The 25,324-nt window shown below is 42.2% G+C and overlaps 2 pseudogenes; one reads left to right on the top strand and one right to left on the bottom strand.

The window, feature by feature from the left end:
• Window positions 1–1,719: 1,719 nt before the first annotated feature.
• On the bottom strand, window positions 1,720–10,481 carry LOC115391909 (peroxisomal succinyl-coenzyme A thioesterase-like; annotated as a pseudogene).
• A 1,701-nt stretch (window positions 10,482–12,182) lies between these two features.
• LOC115392032 (peroxisomal succinyl-coenzyme A thioesterase-like) lies at window positions 12,183–23,846 on the top strand (annotated as a pseudogene).
• The last annotated feature ends 1,478 nt before the right edge of the window (window positions 23,847–25,324 follow it).

The following is a 25,324-nucleotide window of genomic DNA, read 5'->3' as shown; positions in this document are numbered from 1 at the left end:
GTAAAACACTGCCATGAAATTGTGCTGGTAGATCCTGTCGAAAGATAAAGGTATCAATGTCACGAAAAGCACGAGAAAAAGGAAAAACAGACAAAAAGACCAGGAGCACTGAGCTGCTGCATCTGTGCATGCCACCATTTCTCCAAAGTATTTCTGTTTGACAGAGCTTCAACTATCCTTTACCTCCATCCGATGTGCCTGTTGAACCTCCATGGAGGGGAGGAGGGGTGGAGGGGTGACCAGGCTGCATCCTCATCACTTCAAGCGGCTCCTCTCAATGTGGAGGAGGAGCAGCTCCACGTTGATTCCCTCCCAGATGATTGAACTCATTTGTCTATCATGTAAAGAGATGCCCACCACCATGGTCTCATGTTTTTTTTTTTGGTTTTTTTTTTGCAGCAGCAGGGGGACAGACGGGGTGTCCGTCTGCCAGTATACCTGATGCTACAGGTTGTTTCCATTCCGATCGAATGGCAGGAATTGGTCAATTTTTACAATATTGTGTTGCCAACTGGTTTTTCATATGCATTTTTGTACAACACTACTGCACTTTATCTTGTATTATCGGTTCACTGTATCTAACAGTATATATGTTTATTTGGAATTTCTGCGATTATCATTACATTCGTTTTAGTCGGTTTGATTTTGATACATCTCGGGAAATGTGTGTCACGTGACCGCCCGGTCCACGCCAGGTGCGGGGTGTGGTCTTGTTGTGTAGAGTAAGTCCACAGCCTGTTCATTGTGAGCTGGCGTGTGGTGAAGTAACCAGGCTGTGGCCTGCAGTAAAGTGATCGTGGCTAAGACGTGTTTCCTTTTATCCTCATTTGATTCACTGCTAACTTAATCCTAAATTATACTGATTGCTGCACTGTGTGTTTTCACAGGGGATTTTTTCCTTGTTGACATTTGTACAAAAAAAAAAAAAAATTCTAAAAATTGAGCTCAAAATAAAAACAACAAGAGACTATGGACTACAGTGTTCATTTCAAATGGGCAACAATTGCAGCTCTAACAGTGGTCTTTTTATCTTTTTCATTCCTATTTATAATTGTATAATTCCTATTTATAACTGCATTGACTACTTTCAGGATGGAACTGCCATTTCACCCAGTATAACAAAAAGCAGAATTACTTAGAATCTGAACAGAATTACCAATCCGAGCTTTAAACTGCAAACAACAATAATAATGCATTGGTTTTATATACCGCTTTTCTGGACATTCAAAGACACTTTACATTGCATTATTCATTCTCTCCATACTGGGTGGTGATAAGCCACTACTGTAGCCACAGCTGCCCTGGGGCAGACTGACGGAGGCGAGGCTGCCAATCCGCACCATCGGCCCCTCCGACCACCACCAACCATTCACTCTCACAACTTTCATACTGGGTGGGTGAAGTGTCTTGCCCAAGGACACGACGACAGTTTTACACCTGCGGGAGCGGGGATTGAACCGCCAACCTTCCGGTCATAAGACGACCCGCTCTACCAAATGAGCTACTGTCACCCCAAATGAATTGCAAGTTCCAAAAATGTGGCTGAGAGCTGAGGGCTTGTCAGAATCTCCACATCCACTTTTTTTATGAGACAACTTTAAAGAGCTGAAATCAGCTGAAACTACAGCTCACATTGCTGAATAATAAGAGTGATCAAACAATAGCTTTGTCGAAACCAAAATCATACACTTCCTTTAAAAAAATGACGTTTCATCACAGTTAAAGGTGGGAAAGCGGCGCTGCAGCAGGTCTTATTCCACCAAACAGATTCACCCTGAGAAAGAGCAGAATCTTCTTCCAGGAGTCCTCTTGAGCTCTGGAATGTGCCGCCGTCTGTCCGCCCCACAGAATCATCACTTCACAAGGAGAGGAAACAGAAGTCAGAGCGTTGGATTTTAATCCACATTATCTGCATCTCAACAGAAGAAGTGCCAAAAAGAGCATACATATCTCATTTAAGTTGACTGGTTTGAAGTTGCTGGCTCGAACGTGCGGTGTGTACGGAGGTTCGATCAGGTGACCTGTGTCAGGGTAGGACAGGACGGTCAGCAGATGGCTGTTCCCCGCTCGCTCCATCATCTCCTTCATCTGGAAAACAGGAAATGCATTCATCAAACAATAACATTTACCTTGAAAAATCTCCACTGACTCCCAACTTCAAAAGTTCTCTACTGTGTTGCAGGATCAAAATTATGACATGATACTTTTTGGGAGACAATTCATCATTTCATATGCGATTCTATTGTTTGTTTTAGTTACTTTTTGGCATTAATTTGCTAATGCATCATGACTTTCCAATGTCAGGCAGCATCAAACTTTAGAAGTGGGTTAGTATAAAATGTGGTTTCCAACAATCTTAAATCCCCAGATTGCTTTTTAGAGAGATTTAGTCTCTTAAGTGATCTCAGATCCCTCTACAATAACTAAAATGTCAAAAGGTCACAATTAACAATGCTACAAAAAACAGTCAAAAGTATGCTTCTGAGGTCTACTCCCACAGTCTCCAGTATAATTTAGCTCTGTGAGCTCTTTCCTCGGCAGGGAAAATGCAGTTAAACAGGTTGGTGAGTCCATCATTGGAACTGCATGAAATGTGCTTAGCCACATTATTTAGAGTCCTAAAAACCTCAGCTTTTTCGGTTGGGGTAAAACCAAACATTGTTGGGTGGTGGATTCGTCTGCTTCCGGATGAGACGTACCAGTAGGTGTACAGATGGGAACCTGATCATCTCAAAGCAGACGTGAACACAGACGTCAGGAGTTTGTTGTCCGGCTTTTACTTGGGTTGTGTATTTATATGATTTCTCATTCAACTCAGCTCGTTGATTTTCATTGTTCAGAGTTCAACTGATTTCTTGTACAAAGTGCAACAAGCTTCAAACAGACACCACATTCACTGGTGTCAACCAGGTGGAGTGTGAGATCTTCTCCAACCAGGCCTCATTAAATTTACACTCCCCAGCCCTCCATTTAGGGCTGAGAGGTCCCGTGTCCCAACTGTTTCTTTGTTTTTTTGTTTCTTGAGCCACCAACAGTCAGTAATGAAGACATTTTTAGCAGCTAAACTCTGCAGTGTATGTGTGGGTCCAACAAACACACTTTTATAACTTGAAGAGAAGTACTTAATATAAGTAACTTCAAACAACATTTACAGGTTCCTGATCATAATCGGACTTCTGCTGTGCTTTTTGATGTTGTTTGAACCTCTTCACTGCCTCACCCTCCCATGCTTCCGGTCGCTCTTCCGGGACAGGCAGGTTTGACCTCAGGCGGCGGCCCATGAGGAGGTGCGCTCGTGACACACCACAGTCCAGCAGTGTTGTGCGGTAAACAAGGAGGCTGCGGTAGAAATCAGCTCCACTGTCTTTCGCTTTGTATATCAGTGTTTTTACAGTCTGTACTACTGACTTTTCCACAAGACCACTGGACTGTGGAAAATGAGGACTTGATGTCGAGAGCAAGAAGCTCCGTTCTTCAGCAAAATGCAGCGCTGGCAAACTGTGGCCCATGGTCCGTGAAGACCTCACTTGGCACAACATGTCTGAAAAAATGGCTTTCATCACCGCCTCTGCTGTTGTGGTGTGGAGCCTACGCACATTTTGGTAAAGGGATAATAGTCTGTAACTACCATTTAGTCTCGTTCATCATAAACAAACAGGTCAGCAACTACTTTTTGATAAGGCCTGTCCAGCACTGGGTGTGGCTTTAGTGGCTCTGCTGGATTGTTTGCACCGTATTTCAGGCATATTGTGCATTTCAACACCTCATTTGTGATATCTTGGTTAATCTGCAGCCAGTGCATCACCTCGTGTGCTCTTTTCTTACATTTCTCAATCCCGAGAAGTCTGCCATGGATTTTCAGCAACATTTCTTTCCTCATGCTCTGAGGAATGATGATCTTACCTGCCTAGTAGATGAAACCCGACACAACTGAAAGTTCAGTTCTGCAGGTCCTGTCCTCCATCAGGTCAGGTGAGAAGCCTTGCTTCACATCGGGTCGTCCTTCTACAATGGTTTGTTTCAGTCTGTTTAGTGTTTTATCTCTGTCTGTCTCATTTTTTATGAGTTCCACCGACACAGTCGGTCAGTCACAAGTTGTGAGACAGGTATTTGGGGAGTAGACTACCTGTCCCAGAGCCACATACTTGTGCCAACTCGTTTGTTATCAGCCTCCTCCTCCTCCTAGACTCTGTCCACACGAGGCAAAACCATCCTTTGTCTCCCTGTGCTTCTTCAAAAGATTTCCCAACTCAAAACAATGCAGTACATCTTCCAGACTTTTAGATGGCGTTGTAACTCTGACAGAAACACAACAAAAATTGGAGAAGAAGACACAGAGCCTGCTCATTGTAAACAAACAATAAGATATGGCCTTTTTCGACTCAATAGCATCAGGAGCTTCTACAGCACTATCAATTTTTCCGGTCAGCCAAGTGTTAATATGGAGCCCCGCCATGAAGGCTGCAGGATTCACGGCTGAACTTGGTTATTTTTCATTTAAAAGTGGGATTTGGAGCCCCAAATTATATATTTAAATGACTGACCAGTTTGTTTTTGTGATTTTTTTTATCATCAGAATTGTTTTCTATTCTTAAGTAGTGACCGTTTACCATGCTTACTTTATGCTGTGAGTTCCCAAAGTCAGCTTTCTCAAGCAACGCGCCTGATGGTGTAACGTCTGTCCATTTATCACCGGGAGGCCTCAAACTTAGTGATGATTGGTTCATGATTTTCAAAACAAATTGTCAGTTTGGAACAGGTGGAACTGAGTAGAGAAGCCACATTTTCCAGACACATTTAAACACAATACAACTAACAAGCTGTCAATATCTAAGATCTTATTAAGAACTGTTTAAGGTATTGAATGCAGATGTATAAATTAAACATCCATACTTACTGAAACAAAACAATAGGACTGAAGGTACATTTGATGTGATAAGGAAAATAAATAGAAGCTGGAACCCAATCAAAGAAAAAAAATGATCAAGCAAGTGAAAATCTGATGATTTATCATGAAAAAACTACAAACTCCTGGCAAGAATGTCACTAAATACTCTCAGATATTTTTAAAGAAATATTTTGTCATACATTAAATTAAAAACAACAAAAAAAAAGATCCCTGGAGGGCATAAAAAAAAATCAGGATTTGGAAATAAATGTGTTGATATTCATGTCAAGTACCACATTAGTTGGTTCACAAAGAATAAAACATCAGGGACAGCACTGGTCCCCACGGTGACTCTTCATGTCACCTCATGCCATTGTGTTTGCTACACGTTCGTGGTCATGAAGAGGATTCATTAAACTTACATCATTTGCAGACTCTTGAGCGGCTGTGTTTTGATCGTCCTCACCAACAACCAGCATCAAAGGACACTGCAGTCGTCCCACCTGCACAGACAGACAATTCTGAAAAACCTTTACCAGCATGTATTCAGTTCGACCAGATGGCACAAAATATTGGACTTTTGTTGTGGGTCATTTAAAAATGCCTCTTCCTCCTTTGGGACCTTCTGACCGTCACATCCTGCCCATCTATAAGTCTGTTTTAAAACGAGAGAAGATGAGGACCACGGACACTGAGAGGTAAGAAGAGTCGGTACTGTGTTTTAACTGCCCAGATTGGGACGTTTTTATCCAGCCCAGTGGGAATAATCTTGATGCTCTGCTGGATGTCACCAGCTCTTGTGCTTTTTTTCTGCAAAGACACGATTGTCTACTATGAAGAGTGCCACTGCCACCCTGTGGAGAAAACTCATTTTGAACACTTGTGACCGAAATGTCATTTTTTTCGGTTATGACAGGAAGTTCATGATCACAGGTGCAGGCAGAGATGTAGACAACAAGTTCACATTCTGCAGCGGACTCTTCCAGTGAATGCTGGAGGCCTTCATGCGACGGTGCCAGGAGAACATCATCCACAAAAAGCAGAGAAGCCACTTTCTGCAGCCTCAGCAGTACCTTCCCACATTGTTCATTAAATTCAGGGTCCAGCGGCCGCCTTGATCAGGTCCGTCGTAATGCCGGATACACAGATACAGCTCCCACAGTGGAGGTACAAAGACAGGATAGTCCACAGCAGAGGTTCCGGTACTCTCTACTCCCTGACATCTCCCAAAAGACATGTTGGGGTACGCGGTTGTAGGTCTTCTCCAGGTCTACATGTCACCTGGATTTGCAAACTCCCTTGCCTCCTCAATATTCTGTGAGAGGGTAAAGAGCTCCCCACTGTGGGGAGCCGTCGTCTTGCAATCAGGAGGTTGTTCGCTCGATTCCTGTCTCTCCCTGTCTGCATGTCGAAGTGTCCTTGGGCAAGACACTGAACCCCAAACTGCCCCCAGTGGACGGACTGAGCGCCTTGCATGGCAGCCGCCTCCACTGGTGTGTGAATGTGTGTGTGAATGGGTGAATGTGATCATGCAGTGTAAAGCGCTCTGGGCTCTGTCAATGCTGTGTAAAAGCACTATGTAAGTGTAGTCCATGATCTGTTGTTCCACAGTTAGAATGGGATTGGAATTATTCTTCCTTTACCTGTTTAGAAAGCCCTTTTATATTTTGGATCCAAGTTTGGACTTGCGCGACTTTCTCTGATTTTGAAATACATGCTTGCGTTGCAGTCAACTTGCCGGTAATACTCACATCCACCTTCTTTAATGGGTCCGTGGTAATGGGCAAAGACAGATCTCGCAAGATCACATGGTTCTCCTCAGTAATGCGAGTGTTAGCAACATTCCTGGTTGGACGAAAAAAAGATGGATAATCACACACCTGTGTCACTGGAAAAGCCAGTGAACAGAGGGATGAAAAAGGACGTCAACCCTTTGAAATTTCTTTTTTTTTTGTGAGGTCATTAAACTTTAGTTGTTGGGGAAGAACAGAGAGAGAGAGAGAGAGAGAGAGAGAGAGAGAGAGAGAGAGAGAGAGAGAGAGAGAGAGAGAGAGAGAGAGAGAGAGAGATTCTGAATATCAGCTTCAAAATAACAACACTTACTCATTAAAGGTCCTCAGAATGTCTTTCATTTCTTTGTCAAGTGGCTGCATGTGAATCCCGCTGATACACACTGCACATCTGAGCTGGGAGAAACACACAATTTTAACACTGGCATTGAAACAGGTGGCACAACGAGCCTGGTTATGATTCCTTTCACTAGATTTTTACATCAAAATGGCCCATGAACACACATCTGAGGATGAGGACAGTGGTGATCCTCTACAGTTACCTTCATAACTTTGGAGTAAACAGCCATTCTGAGGGTCACACTGGTGCCAAAGGAAAGTCCCAACATGGCGATCCTGCTTCCAAGGATCTGAGGATGCTCCTCTAAGTATCTGTACGCAGTCTGTAATCAGAAAACAAAAGGCCAATCGAGTGTTTCTTGTCTGGCCACATCTCAGTTCTTCCAACAAGCAAGCTGCTGATCCGAGAGAGACTTTAGACCCCAACCAATCCTGCTGAGTGTCAGCTGAAGTTTATCAGTAACATACTTTAATCATTTCTGGACGCCCCTCTAAACATTGCTTTTCTTAGCAAAGGCTCATAAACCTATCTGCGAGGTGGGATTGTGAAAGAGACAGCAGATCTATTGTGGGGGGGAGGGCAATCAGAACGTGGCTGCAAAGCAAGCTAGTGGGGGAAGCTAGCAGCTAGCTGTCAACCGGGGGGCAACAGGGGAGAGCGGAGAGGGGAGAGCGGAGCAGCGCTGAGTCTGCCCACAGCCCAGAGGCAAATTTCTCATGAGCTCTGGAACTCTGCAGATACAGAGGCCTGGAAAATGGCACAGGTTATTTATTTTGGCTAAAAACTGCATAATCACAATTTAAACACTCTTGAGAATGTTTAAAAATAGCTACAAAAGGGAACTGGAGTGGGACTTCAAGCTGTATTCAGTCGCACTGGATGAATGTAACACAAAATAACATTTACAGTACACCGCTGAGACAAGAGATATTTCTGATCGTGGAGTCCCTGTGGCTTCAGCACGGTCACTTCATTATATCCCTGGTGAAAACTGTCATGGATCACTGGAACTTGATTTACCACAAAGCGCTCCAATGATGATCAGAGCTGAAAGAGGCAATTGGTGCATTTTTGGAGTGGGGAAATCCAATGAATTTATTCAGCTGAGTGAAGAACTGGCTTTTTGAATTTAGTGTGAAAATGTTTTCAAACATAAATGAGCTCGACGTGAAGCTCAGAATAGAACCTTTAAATCCAAGCTGACTTCATTCTTCAGACCAATTTCAAATGTTCTTTTGCCACACAAAAAGAGGTCACCTGAAAGGCAAATCACTTCAGCACAGAGAACACAGCTGTCGGATCTTCAATTCAAAAGAAAATGATAAGTATGGAAATCTGAATGACAACATTTACCTCAAAGTACTTGAAGGTGGTCATCTTTCCTGTTTCCTTGATAATTTTGCCGTCAGGTAGTCGATGGCCAAAGCAGCTAAACCGTGTGAGGCCAGCAGCGCTGCACGATACTCCACCAGCTGCCCCCCACCCCCCCAAAGGTCAAGGACAGCAGGGAACGGTCCAAGTCCTTCACACAAGTCAACATGTCACGGCATACGCATGGTAGCAATAAAAAGTAATGTTTGAAGACAATTCACAAGTTCTTGACCTTCCTCTGGTCCTACCTGGGGGCAGGAAGAGGGTCGCAGTGAGTCCACCCTCTGTGACCGGGATCCTGCGGACACCAGGCGCCATGTACCAGCGCTCCACCAAGGCACTGGCAAGAGGGACAAGATCTGCAAAGCCCTCTTTCCTGTGACCCTCGTACACCGACACTGTGACCAACATGGGCTCCTGGACGTTCTTCTTCCGCAACCTGAGGAAAGACCAGCCGGTTACTGATACATGGTTCAATCCTGGAGAACATCATCTGCACACATTCAGCCCAGATGGTCTACCTGAGTCCAGGTTTGCTGCCTGGAACTGGTCTGAGGCTCCACAGTAGACCCATCGGTTCAATTCCAGAATATGTTCCTCCCAGACTGCAGTCCTCAGACACTGAAGTGGAAAGGAACAAAGTTTAGACAACATTTCCTATTGAACTCCCCCTTTATTTAAGGCCACGTGGAGAATTTCATACCGTTCACTCTGCCGGTGGCATCAGAAATGTAGTGAGCAAACGCATCCCAACCATGACCGTCATCACACTGGTGCAAGGCGTGAACAGTCAGCTCAGAACCAGGAGGGGCATTCTGGACCAGGATGACAAACTTCTCGTCCATGAGTCCCCGAGACGGATTCACCGACAGCTGGACACAACGATGCTTCTCGTCCATCCTGAACAGAACAGAGAAGACAAATCAGCAGAAGACGGCAACTTGTAACCAAAACCTTGAGCACTGCTGTCTGTCACAACTGTTTGGTCATAATTTGACCTCTGTGACCTACAGAGTGCGTCCGTGCATCTGTATGCCGATGACACAGTCTTCTACTGTCATGCAACATCAGTTGCTCAGCTGTTTGCAGTCCGCTTTTAAAACTGTCCAGACGCAACGATAGGACCTAAGGCTACTTTTAAAAGCAGGGAAAACTAAATGCATGCTCTTTTCTAACAAAAAGATAGTGCCTGTGTCTTTACCCTGTATTTCTTCTGCTCAGGGCACCCCGATTGAACATGCGACCAAATATAAATACTTGGGCATGACAGCCGATGACAGTCTTTCTTTTAAAGTCACATTGGGCAGTTACTGAGGAAGCTGACACTGAAGCTAGGATTCTTCTTTGGAAATAGAGCCTGTTTGTCTTTCAATGCCAGGAAACGCTCTTACCACTCCTATATTACGGTGATGTTATGTATATGAATGCCTCTGCTCATTCTTTACATCACTTGGATGCTGTGTATCATGGTGCCCTGAGTTTCATAACTGGAAACCTGTAATACATGACTGCACACTGTACTCTACGGTAAACTGTGATTCCTCTTCCATTACTGGAGCAAACCTTTCTGTTAATGTGTGAAGAGATTTGTCTGTCTGTGTCTCAGTCTGTCTGTCTAAATTGACATTTATCAATGTGTGAAAGAAACTGATCAATGCAAACTGGAATCTTCATAAAATGATTGTGCGTTCCTGTGGATGGTTGCAAACATTTCTTTAAACACAGTGTAGATTTTTGTTTGCTCAGATTAAGCGTCTTTAATAGTTCTGTTCTGTCCGTCCAATAATAAGTTCAAAAACATGTTTTCACCTGAAATCTCTGAGACCATAAGTCTAGATTTCCCACACAAAAACATCTGGTTTTATTTAGTCTTTGCATCAGGTCAAAGATGAGAAGAGTTTCCACATGGGAAGTGTTCACACAGGGATCACATAACTGTGTGATTAATGCACATAATGGTCTTTTCACTCACTCGCTGCTGCACTAAAAACGTGTGTAAATCACTTACTTTGCCCTGCAGCCGCTTCTCTTCAGCTCTGCTGTGTGTGAACTGTGTGTAAACCTCTCTGTACACTGCTCCTGCTGAAGTCTCTTCTCCAACCCTCCGTAAACAAACTGTAGGTCCTCAGCAGCTCCTCCCTCCTGCCGGGTTGCCAGGTTGGGCTGGAGGACCAAATGAAATCCCCCCCAGTAAGTGAAGGCAGTAAAGTTTGTAAAGGCTCAGCATGAATGAATGAATGCTCTCGTGAGGCAGCCTGCTGTAATCTGAGCGTGAGGACTTTGACCTTCCCTCTGTGTACAAGTGGCTCATGTCACGTGACTCCACATTCCGCCAGCCCTCTGAAGACTCAGAGATTATTTTAGATTTGGACTATTTGGAATGTGTAATTTCCCCATTCAAATGTCAAGAGAAAACATACATGTGAGAACTATTGGTTTTACATATTCAAACTTCTCCCTTCAGCCAGGAGATACAGGACAATTCACACACACGTGTATGTGTGCGTGTATGTGAGTGTGTGTGTGTAGTATATGTGTGGTACCACTAGGGGGCAGACTTTGTACAAAATATTATACAACAACAAATGGACTTGTATATGACCTTTAATCCATTCTGAGTAATTCTATTGGGTTTCAAACGTGAAGTAACATATTCAAATATACAATAATAATAATAATAATTATAATAATTGAAATAAAAATAACATTTTTCAAAGAAAAGCATCCCTGTGTCAATTGGAAATGGCCATGTTGACCAACGCTGGTTTTCCTGGAGGTGGCTCTGAGATCGAGTGGTCACAGCAACATGACACAGACATGACTCCTGTAATCCATCGGTGTTCAGGGGTCACAAACAGCCCAAATTTACCCCGGTAAAATAGTACTACCAATTCAGTAATTACATGAATTAAATATGAACTTAAGTTGTTGTGGCGCAGAGTGTACATAAGGGATGAATGCATATTTTTGTAAAACTTAGTTGCTGAAATGCGGTATCATCTACAGGTGTGTGTTTGTGTTTGTGTTTATGTTTGTGTGTTTTGTGTGTGTGTGTGTGTGTGTGTGTGTGTGTGTGTGTGTGTGTGTGTGTGTGTGTGTGTCTGTGAAGGAGAGAGAGAGAGAGAGAGATAAAGAACAGGATACACAGAGGAAAGGTCAAAGTCCTCACACACTCACATTGCAGCGGCCTTCCGCAGCAGAGCCCTTCAGCTTTTACCTAAAAGAATCAATAACAGTAAACCGTGGCTGACAGTTTGTTTTCACAATTTCAGTGTTCATTATAGTATTGGATTACAAGGTGGAAAACACTTTTTAATGAGACGATCATGTATTTGTTTCTTCATCATGATTTTGTTTGCCAAGTTATTTTTTTTCATGGATATAATCAGTAGTAGAGTAGAAATTATGTCTTGCATATTGGACATTTCAACTGGATGAATCCGCTTGTATGATTTTTGAAGTCATTCCAAACATTTCAGTGTAAAAACAAAATATTTCACCTGTTTTCCTTTCTGTCAACTTTCATCTCTATGAGATAAAACTGTCTGTAGCTTGTTGTATATTGATTTAATTAATTATTGATTTGTTTGATTGATTTTTATGCAGTTTTCAGACATGATTTTTATTTATTTTATTTATATATTCATTGATTCATTCATTGATTCATTCATTGATTCATTGAAGGGATTTTGTCTGGTGTTTGGCAACCCAGTTGGAGGGAGGAGCTGCTGCGGACCCGCAGTTTGTTTAGGGAGGTTCTGACAGTTGGATTCAGCTGGAGCAGCTTCCGGAGAGGTTTACACACAGCAGAGCAGAAGACAAGAGGCTGCAGAGCAAAGTAAGTGATTTATACATATTTATGTGTAGCAGTGACTCCATAAAAAGGTCAGTGTGTGCATAAAACACACATTTATTCCAACCTAACTAATGATTGATACACACGCAATGATTTTTTTGCAGATTCTAGCTTGCATTTATCAGTTCTTTCCACATTGATAAATGTTATTGCAGACAGACATGACTATGAAGTACTTTTACTGTGTACTTTTCCTGTAATTCATTGCCAAGTTCCCTGTTGATGTGAATAAAAAGCCATTTTCGCCCGACTTTGAAGTGCATTAAAATCCTTTTTTCAATAAGTACTCCGCGAATCAGTACTGCTGGACTTAGTACATTACATATTGCTTGTACAATGACTATGAAGTACTTTTACTGTGTACTTTCCTGTAATGTGTCACCAAAGTTCCCTGTAAGTGTGAATAAAAGCTAATTTTGGCCCAAATTTGAAGTGCATTAAAATCCTTTTTTTCAATAAGTAGTCCATGCCATCAGTACTGCTGGACTTAATATATTACAAATTACTTGCACGAGTACTACGAAGTACTATTACTGTGTAGTTTTACTGGAATTCATTGCCAAAGTTCCCTGTTGTAAATAAAAGCCAATTTTACCTGACTTTGGTGACTACTTATTGAAAAAAGGATTTATTGCACTTAAAATTCGGGCTACAATTCAAAGCGACAATGGCTTTTATTCACATCAACTGGGAACTTTGTCGATGAATTACAGGAAAAGTACACAGTAACAGTAGTTCATAGTCATTGTGCAAGTAATTTGTAATGTATTAAGTACAGCAGTACTGATTTCGTTGACGACTTACTGAAAAAAAGGATTTTAATGCACTTCAAAGTCAGGTGAAATTGGCTTTTATTTACATCAACAGGAAACTTTGGCAACAAATTACAGGAAAAGAACACAGTTAAAGTACTTCAAAGTACTTGTGCAAGTCATTTTTAATGTATTATGTACAACAGTACTGATATCGTGGACTACTTATTGAAAAAAAGGATTGTAATGCACTTCAAAGTCGGGCGAAATTGGCTTTTATTTATAACAACAGGGGACTTTGGTGAAACATTACAGGAAAAGTACACAGTAAAAGTACTTCATAGTCATTGTACAAGTAATATGTAATGTACTTAGTCCAGCAGTACTGATTTTGTGGACTACTTATTGAAAAAAAGGATTGTAATGCACGTCAAAGTTAGGTGAAAATGGCTTTTATTCACACCAACGGGGAACTTTGGTGACACATTACAGGAAAAGTACACAGTAAAAAATACTTCATAGTCATTGCACAAGTAATATATAATGTACTAAGTCCAGCAGTACTGATTTGTGGACTACTTATCGAAAAAAAGGATTTTATTGCACTTCAAAGTCAGGCGAAATTGGCTTTTATTTACAACAACAGGAACTTTGGCGACAATTACAGGAAAAGTACACAGTAATCGTACTTCATAGTACTTGTGCAAGTAATTTGTAATGTATTAAGTCCAGCAGTACTGATTTCGTGGACTACTTATTGAAAAAAAGGATTTTAATGCACTTCAAAGTTAGGCGAAATTGGCTTTTATTTACAACAACGGGGAACTTTGGCAATGAATTCCAGGAAAACTACACAGTAATAGTACTTCATAGTCATTGTACAAGTAATATGTAATGTTCTAAGTCCAGCAGTACTGATTTTGTGGACTACTTATCGAAAAAAAGGATTTTATTGCACTTCAAAATCAGGCGAAATTGGCTTTTATTTACAACAACAGGGAACTTTGGCGACAAATTACAGGAAAAGTACACAGTAATAGTACTTCATAGTACTTGTGCAAGTAATTTGTAATGTATTAAGTCCAGCAGTACTGATTTCGTGGACTACTTATTGAAAAAAAGCATTTTAATGCACTTCAAAGTTAGGCGAAATTGGCTTTTATTTACAACAACAGGGAACTTTGGCGATGAATTCCAGGAAAACTACACAGTAATAGTACTTCATAGTCATTGTACAAGTAATATGTAATGTTCTAAGTCCAGCAGTACTGATTTCGTGGACTACTTATTGAAAAAAAGGATTTTAATGCACTTCAAAGTCAGGCGAAAATGGCTTTTATTCACATGAAATGGGGATTTCGGCCATGAATTACAGGAAAAGTACACAGTAATAGTACTTCATAGTCATTGTACAAGTAATATGTAATGTACTAAGTCCAGCAGTACTGATTTCTTTGACTTCTTATTAAAAAAAAAGATTTTATTGCACTTCAAACTTAGGCGAAATTGGCTTTTATTTACAGCAACGGGGAACTTTGGCGACAAATTACAGGTAAAGTAGACAGTAATTGTACTTCATAGTACTTGTGCAAGTAATTTGTAATGTATTAAGTCCAGCAGTACTGATTTTGTGGACTACTTATTGAAAAACAGGATTTTAATGCACTTCAAAGTCAGATTAACAATGGCTTGTCTTACTATGTCTAATGAACTTTGGCAACAAATGAGAGTAAAAGTACACAGTATTCATACTTCATAGTGTTTATGAAAGTAATATATAATTTATGAAGTGCAGTATATATAATCATCAATATATAAATGTATACATGCAGTGAGCGTGTTCCGTAGTGCTCCACTTTTTTTTAAAATGGGTTTTGGAACGGTGTTACCGTAATGCTCGGTGTATTTGCGCACAGCTAGTGAACGTGCGGCTCATTTGACTGCGGGCTAAGAGTGTAGGCTCACTTGACCGCAGTCCCACAGAGCCTTTATAATATTGTGCTGATGTGATCTCTCCTGCTAGGCCATGTCTTTCCTCTTGCTGCAGCTTTTGAATCAGCTGAAGAATTCTTCAGACACCATGATAATCATGAATGACAGTAGTTTACCCTGGAGGAAACAAATGCATGGCTTAATGTCAACATGTTCCTAATTTTACAATATTATGCAGGTGAAGGAAAGCAGTTCTGCAGATGTGTTTAATGTGGAGAAGTCTTGGTTAACGTTACTCCGGGTTCCTCTCAGTGTTACTGGAGGTTAAAGTAAAAAGACCAGAAGAAGAAAATTTCACCTCACCCAGAATTTTATGTCTTCAAGACAGTGCTCTGGTTGGACCAATTGATCAGCATCATCTGGTTTCATAGATGAATAAATGCGTGTATCATCTGCATAACAATAGAAGTTAAAGGATTGTTTCCTGATAATATTCCCTACATGTAGATTTTGACAAGTACCGGTCCAAAGACAGAACCCTGTTTAACTCTATGCTTAACTTCAGTAAAGGTTCTAAGACAAAACCCTGTGGAACTCCATGTTTAACTTTAGTAAAGGTTCTAAAACGGAACTCTATGGAACTCCACGGTTAACTTCAGTCTAATCTGATGTGTCTTAAACATGAACAAACACGGTAAAATGAAGATTTTAATATTCTAAGTCATGTTGTGATGGCAATAGTTGATAACATCATTTTATGTTTTGTATCTTTCAGCTCTATACTAAGATGTAGATGTTTGCATATAATAAAAGAAGACAAGGTGGCGGCTTTCTGCTATTCCGTTTGGGATGAGGGGAAAGAAAGAGAGAACGAGATAGGACAGACAGATACAGTTCTGTGTATCAACTCAGCAATGCTCCACCCAAGCAGGTGGATCAAAACAGGAGTCTTCAGATGACGACCTCCGGCGGTCCTGGGGGTGGACTGCAGGAGGGCAGCGAGTTCATAGACTGCAACAGAGACAAGGGTTAATGACATGAAGTAATGAAACATGTCAAGAAAGAAAGGAGAGAAGTGAAGCGAAACTGGGAGCCGGTTCCACATGGCAGGAGCCTGGGGGTTAAGTAAACCACTTGCACCCACTGGGTCCAGGGTTGTCTCATTCAATCAATGGATCAGCTGTCTTGATTCATTGTTTTGATTGCTGTATCTATAAGTCTATCTGAATTCTGTTCAGAGTCATGAAGGCTAGTCAACTTTTATGCGCAATATGTAGGACTTTGTAGGTCACAGAGGTCAAGTTATGATCAAACAAGTTGTGTTGAAAGAAAATAACTAGACGCAGTTTTTGGCCACGTTTTGCTGTCTTCTGCTGATTTGTCTTCTCTGTTCTGTTCAGGATGGACGAGAAGCATCGTTGTGTCCAGCTGTCGGTGAATCCGTCTCGGGGACTCATGGACGAGAAGTTTGTCATCCTGGTCCAGCATGCCCCTCCTGGTTCTGAGCTGACTGTTCACAGCCTTGCACCAGTGTGATGACGGTCATGGTTGGGATGCGTTTGCTCACTACATTTCTGATGCCACCGGCAGAGTGAACGGTATGAAATTCTCCACATGGCCTTAAATAAAGGGGTAGTTCAGTAGGAATATTGTCTAAACTTTGTTCCTTTCACTTCAGTGTCTGAGGACTGCAGTCTGGAGGAACATATTCTGGAATTGAACCGATGGGTCTACTGTGGAGCCTCAGACCAGTTCCAGGCAGCAAACCTGGACTCAGGTAGACCATCTGGGCTGAATGTTTGCAGATGATGTTCTCCAGGATTGAACCATGTATCAGTAACCGGCTGGTCTTTCCTCAGGTTTGCGGAAGAAGAACGTCCAGGAGCCCATGTTGGTCACAGTGTCGGTGTACGAGGGTCACAGGAAAGAGGGCTTTGCAGATCTTGTCCCTCTTGCCAGTGCCTTGGTGGAGCGCTGGTACATGGCGCCTGGTGTCCGCAGGATCCCGGTCACAGAGGGTGGACTCACTGCAACCCTCTTCCTGCCTCCAGGTAGGACCAGAGAAGGTCAAGAACTTTCTATCATCATCAAGTTTACGATAAGATGATCTGACCCATGTTGACCTGTGTGAAGGACCTGGACCATTCCCTGCTGTCATGGACCTTTGGGGGGGAGGTGGGCAGCTGGTGGAGTATCGTTCGGCGCTGCTGGCCTCACACGGCATTGCTGCTTTGGCCATCGACTACCTGACCAGCTAAAAATACCAGTCAAACAGGAATGAATATGAGCGCCACATATTTTGAGGTAACTGTCCACCCAGTGAAGCCTGTGGACTCTTATCACCCTGGGAAACTTGTGTCAGAATTTGGTGAAGTGTGAAATATCCTAGAAGGTAAAAAGGTTATAGGCTTTTTTACCAAATGGTAAAATGTTCAGTGCACTGTGCAGAACAGGCCTTTTTCTCAAGTTGAATAACTGTAGATCAGCGAAACCAAAATTAATAAGAGATCAAGAGGTGAAATGCCATTTATTTACACTATTTTTTTTTAACTGTAATGCTGTAAAATTGTCCTTTGCTGAAAAGACAGACAGTGTCTTCACACACTCAACACGCCTCACTGAACATCCTGAGGTGTATCGTCATTTTTACAGCAGACTCTGGGCGTATGAGTGTGTTTGTGTGGTAATAAACCCTCTAACTAGTGTCAGCAGTTCATTCACCCCACAGTTAAAGATTAAGTCTGGGACTAAAAAGGGTAAAAGTTTTATAATACAGTTTATGATTAACACATTACAGCAACAGCCTGACAACAGCAGCTGAATCTGGACAGATCTGTTCAGTGTGAATATACTGAAAAAAAGTTGGTTGAATAAGTAGTTTGACAGACAAATGCTATTGAACACTCAGCAGGACACTTTTGGTTAAAAGTCTCTCTCAGATCAGCAGCCTGTTTGTTGGAATAACTAAGATGTGGCCAGAAAAGAACACTTCATTAACCTTTTCTTTTCTGATTACAGACTGCGTACAAATCCTGCAGGAGCATCCTCAGATCCTCGGTAGCAGGATCGCCATGATGGGACTTTCCTTTGGCACCGGTGTGGACCCTCCGAATGGCTGCTTACTCCGAAGTTATGAAGGTAACTTCAGAGGACATCTCCTGTGCTCATCTGTGCTTCATCATTGTTTTGCACACAACAGATGTCAGACACTATCTTTTTTTTATTGATTCGTTTGCCAAAATACACCAAAAAACATACCGGCATGTCTAATAGAAAAATTTAATTCATAGTGGGTTACAGCGTTGGCTTTGCTATCAAAAGGTTGTGGGTTCAATCACTGGTCACAGGTTGATAAAGTTACTTTGGACTGTTCTTTGATTTCCCAGAAATGCAGTCAGCCGTAACTGGTCGTAGTATTTCTGTCAGTCTGGTCTGCTGCCCAGTCTGCATCACTAAATGCTACAAGTTTCAGGCTCTCATCACTTCTTTTGTAACAGCAGTTCACCTCATGGTTGAATTTCGATCCGTTTTCACATGCCGTTGACCTTGCTTTGTGCCGAGGCATGTCAAACTTGTATCTTTTCTGGCTCATTTTAATTAGTCTATCATGGTTTATTTATCATGTGTTTCTCCCAGCTCAGATGTGCAGTGTGCATCAGTGGGAGTCACGTGCAGCCGGTTGACAAAGAAATGGGAGCCATGTTGACTTCCCTTAACGAGTAAGTAAATGTGTTGTTCTGTGAAAGCCGATGGTCAGATTCCCAATAATGTAATTATGAGAACATGAAAAGATCTACCAATGTGGTTTTTTTTTTTCCTAGCAAGTCTGAGCCAGTTCCTAGTGAGTGTGAGGTTAGCTGGCCTCTAGGTGTAGGTGTGTTTGCGCCTTGTGATGGACTCATTATCATACCTTAATGTGAACACTGTGGCCTAACTGCCTAACTGATGATTCTTGTGCTCGTCCTTGTTGTTTTGTTCATTCAGAGCAACATGCGTATGAATGAGGAGAAGCAGATAATCTGGCGAGGTCTAGTGCTGCCCATCCCCACGGAACCTTCCAGAAGGTTGATGTGAGTATCACTGGTGTCACGGGTCCATTCACCTTTCAGCTTTCGCTGACATACAAACAGAGCATGTTAATTCAAAATCGGAGATCATCAAACACGGAAACAAATATTAACAGACCGTTCAGTCAAATCAAGGGCAAGGTCCAAAGGGAAAAGCCTAGAGGCTCATGGGAACTCTGGAGGCGCTGCAGAGTGCCACTATCTGCCCACTGGACACCTATCTGCTCTCCACAAATCAGACAAGTAGAAAAGCCGTTATTGAAACACAAATATTTTTTGCAGTTTGAGACAAGCCATGTTGGAGAATCAGAAACATGTTTAGGAAGGAGCTCTGATCTGAGTAAAAACACAACAGAATGAGAACCAGCCCCACACACCACCCTGAACACACCATCCCCACTGTGAAGCACGGTGGAGGCAGCATCATGCTGCGGGGATGCTTTTCTTCTGGAGGAACAGGCAGGCTGCTCAGATAGACGGAGACAGATCCAGGACCATGTTAGAGTCTGATGAGACTGTGACAGAGGTTCACCTTCAGCGGGACAACCAGCTGAAACATCAGCAGAGCTTCAATGGAAGGTTTAGATGGAAGCATGTTCAGGTGTCAGAATGGACCAGTCCAGGTTCACACCTTCATCCAGTTGAATCCAATCTCTCTGAAAATTTCTCTTCACAGTTGCTGTCCAGTCAATCTGAGTTTGAGCTTTTTTTTACCAGAAAAATGGACAAATATTGCAGCATATTCCTTCCTCTCCAGTTACAGAAGCACATTTGTGGTGCAAAACCTCGGACACATCATCAGTGTTGTTTCCTGGGATCGCTGGGTGTTTCAGGTCTCACGACAGACACCCTTCTCCAGGTGTCCTGACCGAGGCTCGTCCAAGACCGTGTCCGAGTGGCATTCTGCTGCTCTCCTCTGTTCAGCCTGAGCCATCTGGTGTCGGTCTCCACTGCCTCCACGGTGTGACTGATGGCTTGTCTCTGGTTGGCACCTGTTAAGCCCAGTGATCCAGAGTCCTCGCTCAGTGACCAGCAACAAATCCTCTTCTTCTTTAAGTTCAAGTTTATTGTCATCTGTTCCTCAGAAAACATGTTTCTCTTCTGTCTATAGAGGTCACCAGCATAGAAATAGCAACTGAAAGGGGATTTAAAAGAAACACTGCAATTTAAAAAAAGCAACGTTGCTACAATATGCAAACAAAAATAGTGCAAAAAATTACAAAATGAAACATTTCAATACAATCGGGCAACAGGAGTAACCAGATCTCAATCTAATAGAGCTGCTAAAGTGTGATCAGTAGGGAGAAAATACACCACAACTTACGCAATGGATGAGATAGGATAAGATTCATATCAGGTTTAGTGCTGTCCCTGAGGCCCACCCAGTCCGTCACCAAATGTCATGATCAGCAGTGGCTAAGCCTGCCAGTAAAACTCAAGTTAAAACAGGACCAAATTTTGATAAAGAGGGTTGATAAAGCTAGATTGCCCTTTGAGAAGTGTTTTCATATCAGCAGTTTCCAGGACCTCTGATAAGACTTGTGGAGACATGACATTTACTTACAGTCTGTTGTTGCTCTGAGGTCATAGACTGGATCAGTTTTCAGGAAAGTCTTTAGATATTATATTATATTTAGGTATTGTCTCCTCAAGGTGAGTTTGGTTATTGGGTGAAAGTGGATTTTACTCTCTGAACCAACTGGGTGTTGTTTAAACGCTTTTCACCACAGAGTTCACAAGCTCCTGAGACTGGAAGAAGGCAAACAGAGAATTATTGGTGCATTATTAGTGCATTATTAGTGCACTGTTGGTGAATTACTGGTGCATTACAGGTGCACAATTGGTGTATTATTGGCACATTATTGGTGTACTACTGGTGCATTACTGGTGCACTACTGGACCTGGTGTTAGTGTCTGGTGTGGTGGGGGGTGGAGATGCCGCTGGTTGTGTCTGCTGCATAATTAATGTAATGACACAAAGTTGTTGTCTCATTGTTTTGCAAAAATTGAATTTCTAGGGATTTTTAAGTGTCCAGACTGTACTTTCTGAAGTTTCTAGCTGGAAAACCTCACACGTCACAAAAAGTATGCAACCACAGCAGAGAGGAAAGTTCTATGTTGTAAATGTATATCTAAACAAAACAGTCAGTGAAGGAGCTGCTGTGTTTTGTGTCCATGCAGATGGGACGACTGCAGTGTCCTCTGATGCTGATTGTTGGTGAGGACGACCAGAACTGGGCCGCCGAAGAGTCTGCAAACGACGTAAGTTTGGTGATAAGTCAGCCTTCTTTATTGAAACCAGCATGGAGGAAATACGATGATGTAAAACTTACTGATGTGTTCTGCCAAACAAATGTTAGGAACCTTGTAAAGTGTTACAGCAGTAACATGTCTAGTTTTTCAATTCGCTTGTTGTTGTTTTTAATGGTTGGTTATAGATTTGTAACCTTTGAAATTAAAAAAAAAAAAAAAAAGTGACAATCTTGTTTCAGGTTTTTTGAATTTTTTTTCAGTAAAAAATCTTCAGACTTTTAGACTTTTTTTTTTGTTTTTGTCGTTTTTTTTTTTTCTTCTTCTTTCACATTTAAGAGTGTTGATCTGAACTTCGACTTTGTTGGGGCCTCAAATGAACACCAAATGTTTTCTTTCTTTCTTTTTTTTTTTTTTTTGGTAAGGATATGGCATCATCACCAGATGACATCTTTGTGTTTACATTTCAAAGCTGAAAGAGCTGTTACCAAACTACTTATACTTATTTTACAGAAATGCTCCACACAGAATAAATAGAATAGAAGAGATTAAAATAAAATAGTAATATTATGTTCAAAATATGTTCTTAACTTGAGAGTAAAAACAACTTAAAATTTTCAAGGACACATCATAGAGTCCTTTGGTGGTAGGAGTCTATGTATTACTGAAGATGCTCCTGCTGTTACCTGGATATCATGGAGGGGATGAGGATTGTTTTGTGAATTGATTTTGTGCATGCGAACTGAGGAGATGCACAATAGGTAGCTAGATAAATAGATCTTTATTGTCATTGAGCGTAAGGGACAACAAAACTATACGCTGTCCCATTCAGTGCCAATAAAAGACTTTTTTTAAAAAAGACATAGAGTTAATAAATAATATGTAAAAATACTGTACCAAATAAGGGATCTGCTGTGGATAAAAAGAACAAGGATGACACCAGTGCTCATCTGACAGTGATTTATTGAGCTTTCCCAGCCCTGAAGTGTCCTGACTGGCCCAGTCTGTTTGGATTTATTGTCTTATAGCGCCTCCTAGAGGTGACAGCTTGAACAGGTGATATATCGTGGGAGTTCAGAGTGGTGATGATTTTTGGAAGGAAGCTGTTTTTTAGTCTGTCATTGCCTTTTATGAATCTGTAGCATTTGACATTTGAGGTTGCTGATGGAAGATCTGGAGAGCAGTTTTTAAAGTCCCCATTGGATTGGGTCATTGGATGCCATTGAGGTGGGCTGCTGCTGTCTGTTTCATGGCATTCAGCAAGAGAGAAAGCACCATGCTAACATTAGCACCTGGTGCTAGTGACGATCACTACTGTTAGCTCTCTCGGTAGGAACAAAGGCCAACATCTAGCAGACATGTACTCGATGTCAGGGGAGGCATGTCTCTCTACAATCACGCTACTCTTACACCAGGCATTATGGACATAGATACAAAGTCCCTCACCTCTGCTTTCACCGGAGTCCTCAGCCTGACCCAGCGGTGTAGAAAACAGCCAGCTAGCTGCACGCTAGCATCGGGGACGTTCGGGTGAATTCAGGCCTCCGTAACGATGAGAACACGGCAGCCTCAGACGTAGTGATTACCCCCAAGGTGGTTCAATTTTGTGTGTGTGGATCTGGCGTTAGGCAGGTATATCCTCAGTAGAGGTGACTTGTGTGGATTGGTCTTCAGCTTCAGCAGGAGGCCGGACCTGCAGACCCGCTTTTGCTTCCTATTCCTCCTCCGTCTGTGCCGCTTCCCAAGCCCGACAACAACCCACAGAGAGCCCGACTTTCTTGCGAGCTCGTCTGACCTGGTAGTCATAGTGGAGTCTCTCTGGAAGCAGCTGTCTTGTGTCGGTAGCCAACGTCCACAAGGTCTTGGCGAGTCTATCAACGTAACACTGAGTTCCAGTCCTGTTGATGATTTGATGTCCTGTTTTCCCAGATGAAGGAGATGATGGAGCGAGCGGGGAACAGCCATCTGCTGACCGTCCTGTCCTACCCTGAGGCAGGTCACCTGATCGAACCCCCGTACACGCCACACGTTCGATTTCAGCAAATTCAAATCAGTCGGCACAGATTTTACGGGTAGGTTCTCTTTGACAATGTATATGATAAACACTGGACAGGCAGATCGCCTTAATTAAAATCCAACACTGAAGCTCTGACTTCTGTTTCTCTCTGTGAAGTGATGGTTCTGTGGGGAGGACAGACTTTGGCACATTCCAGAGCTCAAGAGGACTCCTGGAAGAAGATGCTGTTCTTTCTCAGGGTGAATCTGTTCAGTGGAGCTAGACCTGATGGAAAATCTCTTTCCAATCTTTAACTACGGCGGAGCTAATGGTTTGGAGAAAGTCTTTGGGCCTCCTTTCAAAATAGCTAAATTATGTTGAAGGTGATCACACTAGATGCCCAGTGTTCAGTGTTGACGACTCTAAAAATCATCATTCCTTTAGCTTATTCTTCCCCATGATGTTAATATTGTAGTAAATGCATATCTGCTGCACCATCTGATGAAACCAGTTAATTCACAGTTCCTGCTTCCAGAAGTTGCACTATCCACTTTACATTTTGCTAGCCAAACAAAATCATCAAACTTGTTTCTGATACCTTTTAACAGAGTTTCCACAACCTTTATATGAGAAGTGGGGTGCAGGGAAATAATAACTGCTTATGTCTTGTATTGAAATAATCGCCAGCTGTTGTGCTCCCAGCCAACATTTGAGATGAAACGGCTTGTCTTTAGGACGAGTTTTCAAATGGCACCACCAGAAAATGCTCACAGTGGCCACGTTCAGATTCGGATTTTAAGATGAGGCAGATTGTAAATGTGTCCTTTAAACACCCGAGTGGATCCGCTTCACTTGGAGCGGATTATATTTCGGATCGGATTGTACGCGGGAGTCTACGCCGATCGATAATCTGCTCTGTGTCTCATATGTACGGTCTTTGACAGTGGAGCAAAGGGTGATTATTGGTTCTGCACATGCATTCCCTGTATCGTGGAGAGGTTGGAACATTATTTGAGCAGATATCCAGCAGATAAAAACACAAGGCGCTGCGGATTGCTGGCTGCAAAGCTGTGAGAGACTTTGTGCGTGTCACAGAGTCCATTTGAGATGACGTCGTATAATCCGCTTCAGCCAGGGCTCTTGTAAACGAGGATTGAAGGTGCGACGCTTTGTATGCCGTCCATGTATACAAATGCGTTTAATATGATGTTTTCAATCGATTGAGAAAAAACACCTATGTAAACTGGGCCATTGGCTTGGACGGACAAAAATATCCATCACCGAAGCTACTTCACTGACAGCAGAGTGTGCATGTTAGGCTTCAAACCCCTTATCACAGCTGAAGTATAAGTCTTTAAACTGGGATATTTTGAGGATTAAAGTGGCAGTAACACCGACATTATAATGAGACAGTTCTTACTACGTGAGCTTGTTGGTTGAGCTGTGTGGCCGCAGTGAGATTCGGCTTAGGAGAGTCGACAGACCTCTCTCTGGCCTCCATAAACAAAACCAATGGAAGAAAAATTCCCAAATATCCCCGGGACATGTTGGCACTAAATCGTCATCCAGTAAAGGCTTTTCGACTTTCTGCTTCGACACCGGCCATGTTTAGGTTGACCTGTTGACCTTTGGTGCCGGTGGACTCTGAGGGGGTCCTGAACAGGTGGTCTCAGAGATGCTGCGATCCAGCTGTGGTGCTGCTCATTTCCAGTTCTAACTGGTTTGAAAGCACCTTAGGTTCTTGTAAATACAGATTGATTTATAAGCTTCTTGTGTTTGATTTTTTTCCTCAGTCAAGGCTTCTGACATATGTATGTTCCACAATTTATATTTTTATGATTTAAAATGATTGATATGAAATATTAATAAAATCAACATTGTCAAATTCAAGTGTTTTTTGTTCTTTGATAGAAACTCAAGTTTTTCAAAGGACTGTGGCAGCCTGGTGTAAATTCAGTGGTGCACCGCAGCTTCCCAGGGTCTTGGAGATTAGTTGCAGGATTTTTGGTAATAGTAATTTATCTGTCTCATCTGTTACTTTCCCTTTCATCTAATAGTTGCTTAATTTGTGTCCCTCCGCAT

The sequence above is a fragment of the Salarias fasciatus genome, chromosome 7 (genome assembly GCF_902148845.1).
Source record: "Salarias fasciatus chromosome 7, fSalaFa1.1, whole genome shotgun sequence".
Lineage (NCBI taxonomy): Eukaryota > Metazoa > Chordata > Actinopteri > Blenniiformes > Blenniidae > Salarias > Salarias fasciatus.
The sequence above is the reverse complement of the archived record's forward strand: the minus strand, read 5'-3'. Positions and strand labels throughout refer to the sequence as shown.